We start from the raw sequence: 11,288 nt of genomic DNA, 5'->3' as shown, positions 1-11,288 counted from the left end.
GGGGCTGCCAGCCACTTGCAACTTCAGGGACAGCTGGAAGATAGGGGGGTAGTCAGGCAACTAGCATACGGGTTGTATTTATAGCTTTGTTAAGGTGAACCTACATACATTGAAATACAAAAATTCTGTCGTCTCCAGAAATCCCCTTGTCCCTCTGCCAGCAGCACCCCCACTCCCTGCCCCCAGCCAGCCACTGATCTGATCTGTATGGTTTTGGCTTGGGAATAGTGCCAGATAGGGCACCTGGGTGGCTCAGTGGGTTAAGCCTCTGCCTTCAGCTCAGGTCATGATCTCAGGGTCCTGGGATTGAGCCCTGCTTTGGGCTCTCTGCTCAGCAGGGAGTCTGCTTCCCCCCGTTCTTTCTCTGCCTGCCTCTCTGCATAGTTGTGATCTCTCTCTTTGTCAAATAAATAAAATGTTAAAAAAAAGAAATGGTTCCAGATAAATCGAATGATATGTAGCTTTTTGAGTCTAGCTTCCTCTATTTTTCATAATGCGTTTGAGATTCGTCTATCAATAGCCGGACATTTTAATGACTGAGGCTGTATGGGTACAACACAGTTTGTCTATCCATGTCTCCGAGTGAGGACATTTAGATTATTATCATTAATGATATTATTTTGACCAATCAATACACTTGTGTAATTGGTACCCCTCTTAAGATACATGTATAGGTTTCATTTAAAATATGACCGAGAAACAAACTCTAGATTAAGGGCTCTTGACCTTTTCTGAGCTATGGATCCCTTTGCTAGCCTGGTGAGTTCTCTCTAAATGCGTTCGATGCCCAAGATAAAATGTGTGGGATCTCAAAGGAAGCCAGTTATACTAAAATGCAATTAACCGACAATAAGAAGAAATGTGTGGTTAAGAAGAAATGTGGAAAGAAACGAAGGAACAATGTATGCATTTCTTTATGAACCCATTACATAAACTCCAGAGTTTATGTAATTTCCAAGTAGTGATGAGCAGAAACAACACTTTAGGTTAACTCACCTCTGGAATGAGATACAAAAATCCCTCTGATTCTTACTGGGGATAAAGCCATGGCTACAATTATTGCAATAGTTCGCTCCTTACATTCATCCCTGGAGGAATTGTCAAATTTGAGTTTTGTGAATATAAAAATATGATTTTTCCCCAGGAACGCCCCAAATTTTATCCACCGCCTTTTGGGGACTTTGATTATGGTGCCTTGTTATAATTAGAACATCCAGCTAGCTCATTTTGTTGCCACAACACGAAAAGGGGATGGCAGATCAATTTTTTTTTTTCGGACATCCATATTCTCAGAGACAGAATTCACCTAGGTCTTTCCCTCTGCTGACTCCCAGGTGCTGACTGGTAGGTGAGTGCGTATTTCAGAGAGGTGCCTTGTCCCGTGGTGCTTCTGCAACTTTAGAAACTGCTGGGCTTACAGCAGTGTAACCATTATGCCTTCACGTCCCATGAAAGAAAACTGGAACAAAGCCCTCAAGGTCCTCGGGGAGGTGAAATGTGTCTTTATCTCAACATGGGAGACCTGCTGCCTGAATTTATAGCAGTGTACGCACACTTAAAGCGAAGGAAAAGAAAAAAAAAAGGCAAGAATCGGTTAACCAGGGGTAGAAAAATACAACCCGTAACCCGTATATTGTGAGCTCTGAGTTTCTAATGAAACACGAGCCAGTACGATTCTGGGAAAATTCAACTTCCTGGTGTAAAGACAGGCTTATAAAACAGCTTTCAAGTTTTGTATATATCGAATGCTCCCACACTCACCCAACTGGATTTTTTCAGATGTAATGCACATAAGGGCACCAGAGACATGGAGACCGATAATGCCTTACAAACCACTGAGATATACAAGGAAGAATAATTTTATCCCAAAGATATAAAATCTTCTCCAAATAGGGTTGTTTTGAAATTTAGTGGTTCAGGCTTTGTCTCACTCCTCCAAACAATCTAGAATTCCCTCCCCCTCTGACTGTCATATGTCTACATTGCTTTCACACCCCCAAGGTTCTCATTCACTCCCTCACTATAAACATCCATATGGCCAGTGTATACCTTCCTTTTATTCTTTCATCAAAGATCCCAAGTGGGTTAACTTAGGAACAGTCAAAGACTTTCTACCTGAAAAATAGTTTCTCATTCTCTCTTGGGTGCCTTAACACGTTCATGAGTACGAAGCTTTTATTTCCCAAGTAGAGGTAGGGACTTAAATGTGTAAATGCTCTTTGTCCTGGTAGTTCATTGACTCAAGCTCACATGAAGGTGTACATGCCTGATGCTCAAGGTGGTCTTCCCCAACCTGAAAGAAAGTGAGACATTCCTGCAGACACCAAGGCCTCTAGTCCAACCAGCTGGATAAATCATTTCTGGAGACCAGGCCAGCAGGCATTTCATTCTGACACATGCCCCAGGCACCCTTGTCATTGTGATGCACAGCTGGAGTTGGAGCACTGAAGGTCTGATGCTGATGCCTTATCTTTGTTATGTCCACAGTTCCACAGACCTCTTGTTTGGTCCCAAATAACCTTATACGAGCAGGAATCTTATAAGGGATCACTTCCCAGTGCTAAGGTTGGGAACCTTGTTCAAAGACACCGAGAAAGAAAGGGCAAGTAAAAGAAGAAGAAGGTAGGGCTGGTCTGCCCTTGGCTTATTTTGGAAATTTTGTTTAAAGCCAATCCTGTATGTTAATAAATGCCGTGAGTATCCCTGTGAAACCAGGGACTTAAACATGAAATGGTTTTTAAGAAAAGCTGGCTTCCATTTGCAAATGGAGTCGGGAGCCCTCCAGAAGGAATCTTCCAGCTGGATGGTAAGGATGTATTTCTTTTTTTTTTTTTTTTTTTTTTTTTCGTGGGGAGAAAGTTGCCATCCCTGTCTTAGCAGAGAAAGGGCCAGTCAAGTATCTTGGACTCTCTTGATTTCTGGGTTACAAATATTGGCAAGTATAAATGGAGTTGCAAATGTATACAAATGGAGAAAAAAGTTTTATGAAGCATTTGAATCCTCAAATAATGAGGATTGCCTATACTTTGTACAGATTGACTCATAACACCGCTAGTAGAAGGACCCATGCCATAGAAGAGGAGACCAAGACACGTAGGGGTTAGTAGCTTGTCCCAAGTCAGACCGCAGACAAGAAGGAAGCCAGGACTATACACCTGCTTCCAGGGCTCCTCAGAGCCCCACCTGCTGCTTTCAGACTTGTTAAGAGGGTCAGGTGCCATGAGACCTCAACTCTGCCAAGAGCACCTTTGGCATTGGGATCTTTCCAGAATATTTTATGGGTTTTAGGGCTTCAGAACAGAGTCTGAAGAAGGCACTGTGCCTCTCATCCCTGCTTCTGGTGTGGCAATTGTCTACAAGCTAAAGAACAGGAAGGACATCAGATCTGGGCCACTAATTGGCCCTGTTTTCAAGAGGAAATAAACAAGAGAAAAGAGAATGAGATTTAGCAGCTGTGTTCAGAAGGCTGGCAGGGATAGGAGTGGGATTTGGGCAGCAGCCTTCATGGCGAGCCTGTAAGATAGAGGCTGTGGCCCGAAGTCAGCTGCCTGCACGGAGAGGGATGCAGGTTCCCAAAATAGAGCTCCACATTAAGGCAGGGCACAACCTCACTAGTATGTAGAATCTGCAAAAGCTGAACTCAGAGAGACACAGAATACATGGTGCTTTCTGAGGCTGGGGGTGGGGCAATGGGGAGACACTGATCACAGGGTACAAACTTTCAGTGATGAGATCAGTAAGTTCTGCGGAGCTAATGTACAGCTGGGTGATTATTGTTAACAAGACTGAAATATACTTGAAAATACACTTGAAGAATACTTGAAAGTTGCTAAGAGAGTAGGTCTTAAGTGTTGTTTGCTACACCAAAAAATGGCAATTATGTGAGGTGGTGGAGATGTTAATTAACCTTGTGGTGGTGATCATTTCGCCATGTGCATGTGTATCAAATCTTCATGTCAGACATCTTAAATATCACACAATGTGATATGCCAATTAGATCGCAACAAAGCTGGCGAGAGAACTAAAGCACAGCATCTTATTCCATGATCACCAGAGATGATTACCATGATTGTTTTCTTTATACAAGGGCCTGAAAGTGATCAAGTTATCCTCAGAGGAAATATTTCACACAAAAAATCATATTAAAGAGTGAAATTCACAACTCATAATTTAATCCAGTTCAAGTCCCTGTCATTTCACTCTGAGGCATCCTCTTTTCTACTCTAGGAAAGTGACCACCTCTCAGGATTGTTGAGATTATTAAATAATTTGAAATCATATATCATGTATAAAAAATGCTCTATATAGTGGCAGAAGGCATAACAATCTATTTAGAAGACAGAACTAGACAGAACAATCTTTAAGGTCGTTGATCTTACTGTTGGTAACCATACCTGCACTGGAATTATGGAAGAATTTTAAACCTAATTTAGAATGTCATAAAGGAAGTATAAAGGGAAGAAATTACTGTGCCATGTAAATTTCTAACTAAATTTCTAATTGGTACTATAATGCTTTCTCTGCAAGATGGATAATTATATAATAAGTAGTTATACATAATTTTTTATAGTGAATCACTGTACCCCAAATATTTACATATGGGGTTTTGTTCCAATAATACTGTGACATTTCATAAATAAATACAATAAAATATAACCAAATATCCATATTGTTTTCAACATGCTCAACAACCAGTCTGCTTTTGAGATTTTGGTTCATTATTCTGTACTATGTGCCAGGCATACGCAGCTCTTCTTTCCTTTCTTTCCTTCCTTCCTCCTTCCCTCCCTCCCCTTCCTTAGGTTCCTCCTTTTTTTCTTTCAATCAGTAAGTCCTTTGCTTTGTTCATTTGAAATAAGGAAGTAAACCTCATTGCTAACTAAAACTTAAAACTGTAAGCATTCTTTTGCTTTTAATTTAAGCATTTTGTTTTCATGAAGATGATTGTTACAGCTTCCTTTTTTGCTCTTTCTGATGGGTTCTGGATCAAGACACTAGAAAATAGGTTAGACTGAATTTAGGATAGAGTCATGGGCTCAGAATGAGAGCTCAGTTGCTCACCCTTGGGGAAAACACTCACACTATGAGAAATAAACTCAGTTGTATTGTTTTTGGCTCTGGGAGAACTTTTCTGCTCACTTCCTGATTCTGAGCTTTGTTCTGCTCCAATTAGTGATTTCCACATATGTGAGATGTTAGATCATAGATTACAGAATTGGAGTGCTGAAGGAACCCCACAATCATCTGATTCAAGGTCCTCATTCAGGTGATGTACCATCAAGTGAAAGGGACTTCCCAAGGTCACTGAATTCACCACTCTCCTGATCACACCCAAACACCTCCCGGGAGAGTGCGCCCACAGAGCTGAGGCCCAAGTAGCACGTCCTTCACAGCCTTTATCTCTTTCTGGTCCAATCAGATTAAACTCAACCAAATTCAAAAGGGAAGCTCAAATCATAGTAAGATTTGGAGGTGTAAAAGTCATGAGCTAAAAGATTTCATCCTAAGTGTGTTGAATAAATGAAGAAAAATACATTTCAAACATTTGTCTCCAAGTTTTTAAGAAATGTGTTTCAAAATATAAGCAGCAAAAATATTTCTACAAAGCATGGCCTTGGCGTATTTGAATTCATAGAATGTGGTTAAAGATCTTCAAAATAAACAAATGTGTAATCAGAGTTATTGATGAAGCATGGTGTGAAATGCCAGCAATGGGCCAGTGTGAACATTGCAGGTTTACAGCTGTAGTAAGGTTTTGCCAAAACAGAGTGGGACCTTTGTTCCATTTGTGCTTATTTCTCCAGCACTATCTGAGTCTGTGCCACAAGAAAGTCCTCAGAAAAAGTTTGTGGTATGATGGATGGTTGGATGGTTGGATGGATGGATAGATGGAAGGATGATGGATGGATGGACAGATGGATGGATGGATGGATGGAAGGAAGGATGAAAGGATGATGGTTGGAAGGATGATGGATGGAAGGATGATGGATGGACGGATGGATGGATGGAAGGATGGAAGGATGATAGATGAATGGATGATGGATAGATGGAAGGATGATGGATGGATGGATGGGTAGGTCTTCTCAATGCTGTGAGTAGAACAGAAATGTTTTTTTCTTTTTTTTTTTTTAAAGACTTTTTTTTTTTTTTTATTTATTTGACAGACAGATCACAAGTAGGCAGAGAGGCAGGCAGAGAGAGAGGAGGAGGAGGCAGGCTCCCTACTGAGCAGAGAGCCCAATGCGGGACTCGATCCCAGGACCCTGAGATCATGACCTGAGCCGAAGGCAGAGGCTTTAACCACCGAGCCACCCAGGTGCCCCACAATGTTTTTTTCTAAAAGAGAGTTTCATGACTATATTATAGAGAGGATAACTTAATTTTGTGATGTGGTGCTTACTTTTTCATGAACCTATAGTTAGGCAAAATGATAAAAACAAAAGGTTTTTTGTTTTGTTTTTGTTTTTGTGGTCACAATGGTCAACTTGTGCTTCACCTGGGTACTCAGAGCTCACTTGACTCCCAGCAGCAGGCATTTTTTGGATGTGTGGGTACAAGGTGTGCTCTAGGATCACCTTTTCTCTTTACCTCCATCTTTTTCCATTCTGACAGATAACTTTTTTCCCAATGTTTCCTATAAGGAATGGAAATTTAGGAAATTGAATTTTCTAAGCCCTTATGTGTCAGTGGATGCCCAGGGCCACGAAAGCTGGCTTTTTGACAAATAACAAGGGGTTAATATTTTAGATAAATGTCCTGTGTTATAGAAGAGGTCCATTCCAATATCTGGACAGTGAAAAACAATTGGACCAGCACTTGGACCACCACCCCAAGGCAAATCAGTACCACTTGGTGATCGTGCAGAAACATCCAAGTTTACAAAATGCTTTACACATTATCGTTTCCAAAGTTCAGAGGATCCTAGCGCGGTAGGTTTATTACCAAGAAGTAGCTTGCACAATACAACACAACCAGTTAGCAGCAGAATTAGGAGTTGAGCCTAGACTTCTAAATGCAAATCTCATAATCTCTCTCTCCTTTCAAAGAGTTTCTCATCAGGATTCATTTGTATTCTGCAAGGAGATGTTTGAAGAGTGAGTAACCCTCCGACACAACACAGCACCCCCTCACCTACTTTCCCTGAGCTCCTGGTAGAGTTGATATACTATATTAAGGCATTTTCTGTGGAAAATACTATAGTCAGGGGGCTGGAGGGAGGCTGGTCTCCCTATCACCCAATGATTGACAATATGGGCTGGTTAATTCTTGGTGGTGGGGGATGCCCTGTGCATGGGAGGAAGTTCAGCAGCATCCTGGCTTCTACTCACTAGAAGTCAGTAGAGCCTCCAATCATGACAACCCCAAAGTGAGTCCAGACATTACCAGGTGTCCCACGAGGGTCATAATTGCTGCTATTTGAAGCCCAGGGTTCACACACACTTCCATCCATTGCTGTAGATTTTAGGGTTCTGAAGGATGGGAGGGAGGAGAAAGAAAACTTGGGGAGTTTAGAGTTAAAAGAAAAGTGAATTTCTACAACATGTAGAGAACAGATACAGAACACTGGACAGTTTGAGAAAAATGCCAAAATGCTTAGAAAAAACCTTTATAGATAGAACTGGAAGGTTTCAAACTGACTGTCAGTCTTGAGTTTTAGTACTGTTTTATCTGCAGCAGGATTGTTACTGCTATTCCTGGGGTTGGAAGGTATGGTGCTGTGAGAATAAGAGGTTGGAACTGCTGCCTTGGGGGCCCAGGAGTCAGCTTGGCCCAGGGGTCCACACCCCTCCATCCCTACCATTCTCCCTGGACTGACCATGAGGCCTGCAACACAACTTCATGTTTTCCCCTCCTGTAGACTGTAGGCTGCCTTTCCAGAAAGGCTTTCAGCAAGAGGTTTGTAATACAATTTTGGAGGCTTCTCTCCTCATCCTTCGTTTCCTTCTCCCCCTCTGGTTTGTAAAAAAAATCTCTTCTCTCATCCAACAGGTATTTGTTCCAAATCTTGTTTATTTTGAGAACAGTGCAAGATCATGTGGAAACAAACCAGAAAAAAATCCTCACTAACTATGTGAGTTCATGGTAGGGTGACCATATGATTCATTGTCCAAACTAAGACACGTTTATGTGTGACAGGGGGTGCTTTTATGATTACGCTCCCGAGTCAACAGAATAACCCATGACTGTCACTGGCTAAGTGGGATGAAGTGTTGTGGTTTTTCCAACACTTCAATATGTTGTTCTGTCACGATGTGTCTTTTGGGACGATACTAACAATGAGGTCACAATGTTAACAAGTGCTGTGCTAAGCACATTCTCTGACTTACAAGGGCCATGGTCCTATTACAACATCTTCTGTTCTAGATGAAAAACTTAGTCAAGATCCCACGGTTAAAGTGGGATTTAAATCAGCCAACAATGTGACCAGAGAAACCACCCATTTCACCACGGCATCATCCGTATTCAATTGCGTGATATCCTTATTGACTTTCAAGATGGTGTATCTGTGCTTCAGTCCCTGCCTTCTGGTTCAGGCTGATTCTTCAGCAATAGCCTCCTCCTCCTCCTCCTCCTCCATCTCCTTCTTCTTTTTCTTCTTTCTCTTCCTCTTCTTCTTCTCCTTCCCCTTCCCCTCCCCTTTCCCCTTTTCCTCCTTCTCCTTCTTCATCTTCTTCTTTGTCCTCTTCTTCTTCTTCTCCCCCTCCTTCCTCTTCTCCTTCTTCTTTTGAGATTCTATTTTTTTAAAGTAATATGGGGCTTGAACTCACAACCCTGAGATCAACAGTTGCATGATCTTCCAACTGACCCAGATAGCCACCCCAGTGATAACCTTCTTTTAAGTGAAATATGCCTTTACATTTGACTGGGTAAATCCAGGGAAATTAAGGCAGGTTTGGGGCCACTATAAGGTGAGGAGGAACAGTTGTTGAAGAGAAATCAGTGCAAGGAGGGACTTCTGTTTGGTCATAATGCATCCTGTGATCTGAATGTTATACATACATCAAAATCCCAAGGGTCCTTCTGAAAGGAAGAGACACCTGCTAGAGAAAGAGATCTCTATGGAAGTGAATCTATTCATTCTGGAAAAATAGCAAAATGAAAAATCTTTACATTGTTTAGTTATGAGCCCTTGAGTTTTTCCTCATTAATCCCGAGTTATCCTGCCTCGAGATTCCTCATAATATGTGGTAGGTAAACTCTGTAATTACTAAGAGCTACTTAATTACCTGTACATTTGCCTCTTGCCTCCCAGCCTTGAATCTGTCACCTCTGTCTAACCCTCCTTGGTATTTAAACAGCTAATCTGGTGCTGGCTGCTGAGTTAACCATGTGCAAACCTCTAAGCATCATCACCTTGACCTTCACAATTCTGTTTCTTTGGTATTTCCTTTTGTGTTTCTGTGTATGAACTGATTTGACCTTTGCTAATAATTAAAAGCATTTGCTGAAGTATTCACCACAGTCAGTAGATAAGAATTTCTGTGAACAGTATTTCTGTGACATTAGCTTGTCCCCTGAAGTATAAAACCAACTGAGGTAAGTATTTTTGAAAACTGGTTCTAGTTGATACATATGTATTTGAAAGCATACATGTATTCATTACTCGAGAGGTATCAAGCTTCTACTACAATGTGCCCAGTCCTGTTCTAGGCAGTGACAAAGAAAACCCCAGTCTTCATGCAACAGCATCCTGGTTGGGGGGTGGGGATCAAGGAAATAGATAATAAAGAAGCAGAATACAATATATGTAATACGGAGATAACTGCTATTGGAAAAATAAGGCCGAGAAGGCTGATAGAGAGTAGGAATTGAGCTTTGAAATAGGATGCTTATCCACCACTCACAATAGCCAGGATATGGAAACAATGTATATATCCTTTGATGGATGAACAGGAAAAAGGAAATGTGGTATATACACACAATGGAATACTATTCAGTCTTTAAAAAGATGAGAAACCTGACATTTGTGACAACAGGGATAAACCTACAGGACATTCTGTTAAGTGAAATAAGCCAGGGAGTGCCTGGGTGGCTCAGTTGGTTAAGGGACTGCCTTCGGCTCAGGTCATGATCCCAGGGTCCTGGGATGGAGCCCCGCATCGGGCTCCCTGCTCAGTGGGAAGCCTGCTTCTCCCTACTCCACTCTTCTGCTTGTGTTCCCTCTCTCACTGTGTCTTTCTGTCAAATAAATAAAATCTTAAAAAAAAAAAAAGAAAGAAAGAAGCCAGATGCAGAAAGGCAAATACTGCGTGATCTCACTTACATGTGGAATCTAAATAGTCCAACTCTTGTAAACAGAGAGTAGAATGGTAGTTACCAAAGGCTGGGGGAGTGGAGGGGGAAATAGGGAGATGACAGTCAAGGGCACAGAGTTTCAGTGATGCAAGGTGAATATGTTCTGGAGATCTAAGTTACTGCAATATCATATTGTATATTGCTAAGAGGGTGGATCCTAAATGTTATCACCACAAAAATACGATAATAAAATAAAATAGGGTGCTTAGAGAAAAGAGCTTATGAAAATCTCAACAAGGTAAGGTCCAAGCCCAGCAAATTCTGGCAACAGCAGAAGGTTTGATGTGTAAGATGCCAGTGAGGCCAGAAAGAGTTTGGGGTGCCTGATTTTATAGGACACATATTTCATATATAAGGACTGGACTTCTTGGTGTGAGACAGGAAGACTTTGAAAGGTTTCAAGCATAGGGATGCCCAGCTGGCCCAGTCCGTAAAGCATGTGACTCTTGATCTCACGGTTGTGAGTGTGAGCGCCATGTTGGGTGTAGAGATTACTTAAAAACAAAATCTTAAAAAAGAGAAATAAAAAGTAAAAAAAGAAAGGATTCCAGCATAAAAGTGGCCTGGCAGACTCGTGATTTTGAGAGGGTCATCTGGCTTTGGGGTGGCGAACAGACTTTGGAAAAGGAAGAAAACCAGGAGGACCAGTTGGGAGGTGATGGTGGTTTGATCCAGTGGGGCAGCAATGGGGGTAGAGAGAAGAGGTTGGATTCTGGATAAGTTTTAAAAAGTGAAGATAATAGGATTTACCGGCTGGTTGGATGAGGTGTGTGAACAAAAGAAATTAAGGTTTTCAGAATGTGCATGTGTGAGTGTAAGAGTGTAAGGCTGTATAAAGCCCAACATTATCCACAGATGTCTGGCTTAATTGCTTGCTTATTTAATTTTGTTCCATCCCAAAGCCCTGCAAAGGAAAGGAACCTCTCAATTTTGCTCCTTGCTATATGCCCAGTGTCTAGAACAGTCTCTCTCTCTCTCTTAAAAATGAGGAG

The sequence above is a fragment of the Lontra canadensis genome, unplaced genomic scaffold, assembly GCF_010015895.1.
Source record: "Lontra canadensis isolate GAN:19392208 unplaced genomic scaffold, GSC_riverotter_1.0 scaffold29, whole genome shotgun sequence".
Classification (NCBI taxonomy): domain Eukaryota; kingdom Metazoa; phylum Chordata; class Mammalia; order Carnivora; family Mustelidae; genus Lontra; species Lontra canadensis.
This window is presented reverse-complemented; position numbering follows the sequence as displayed.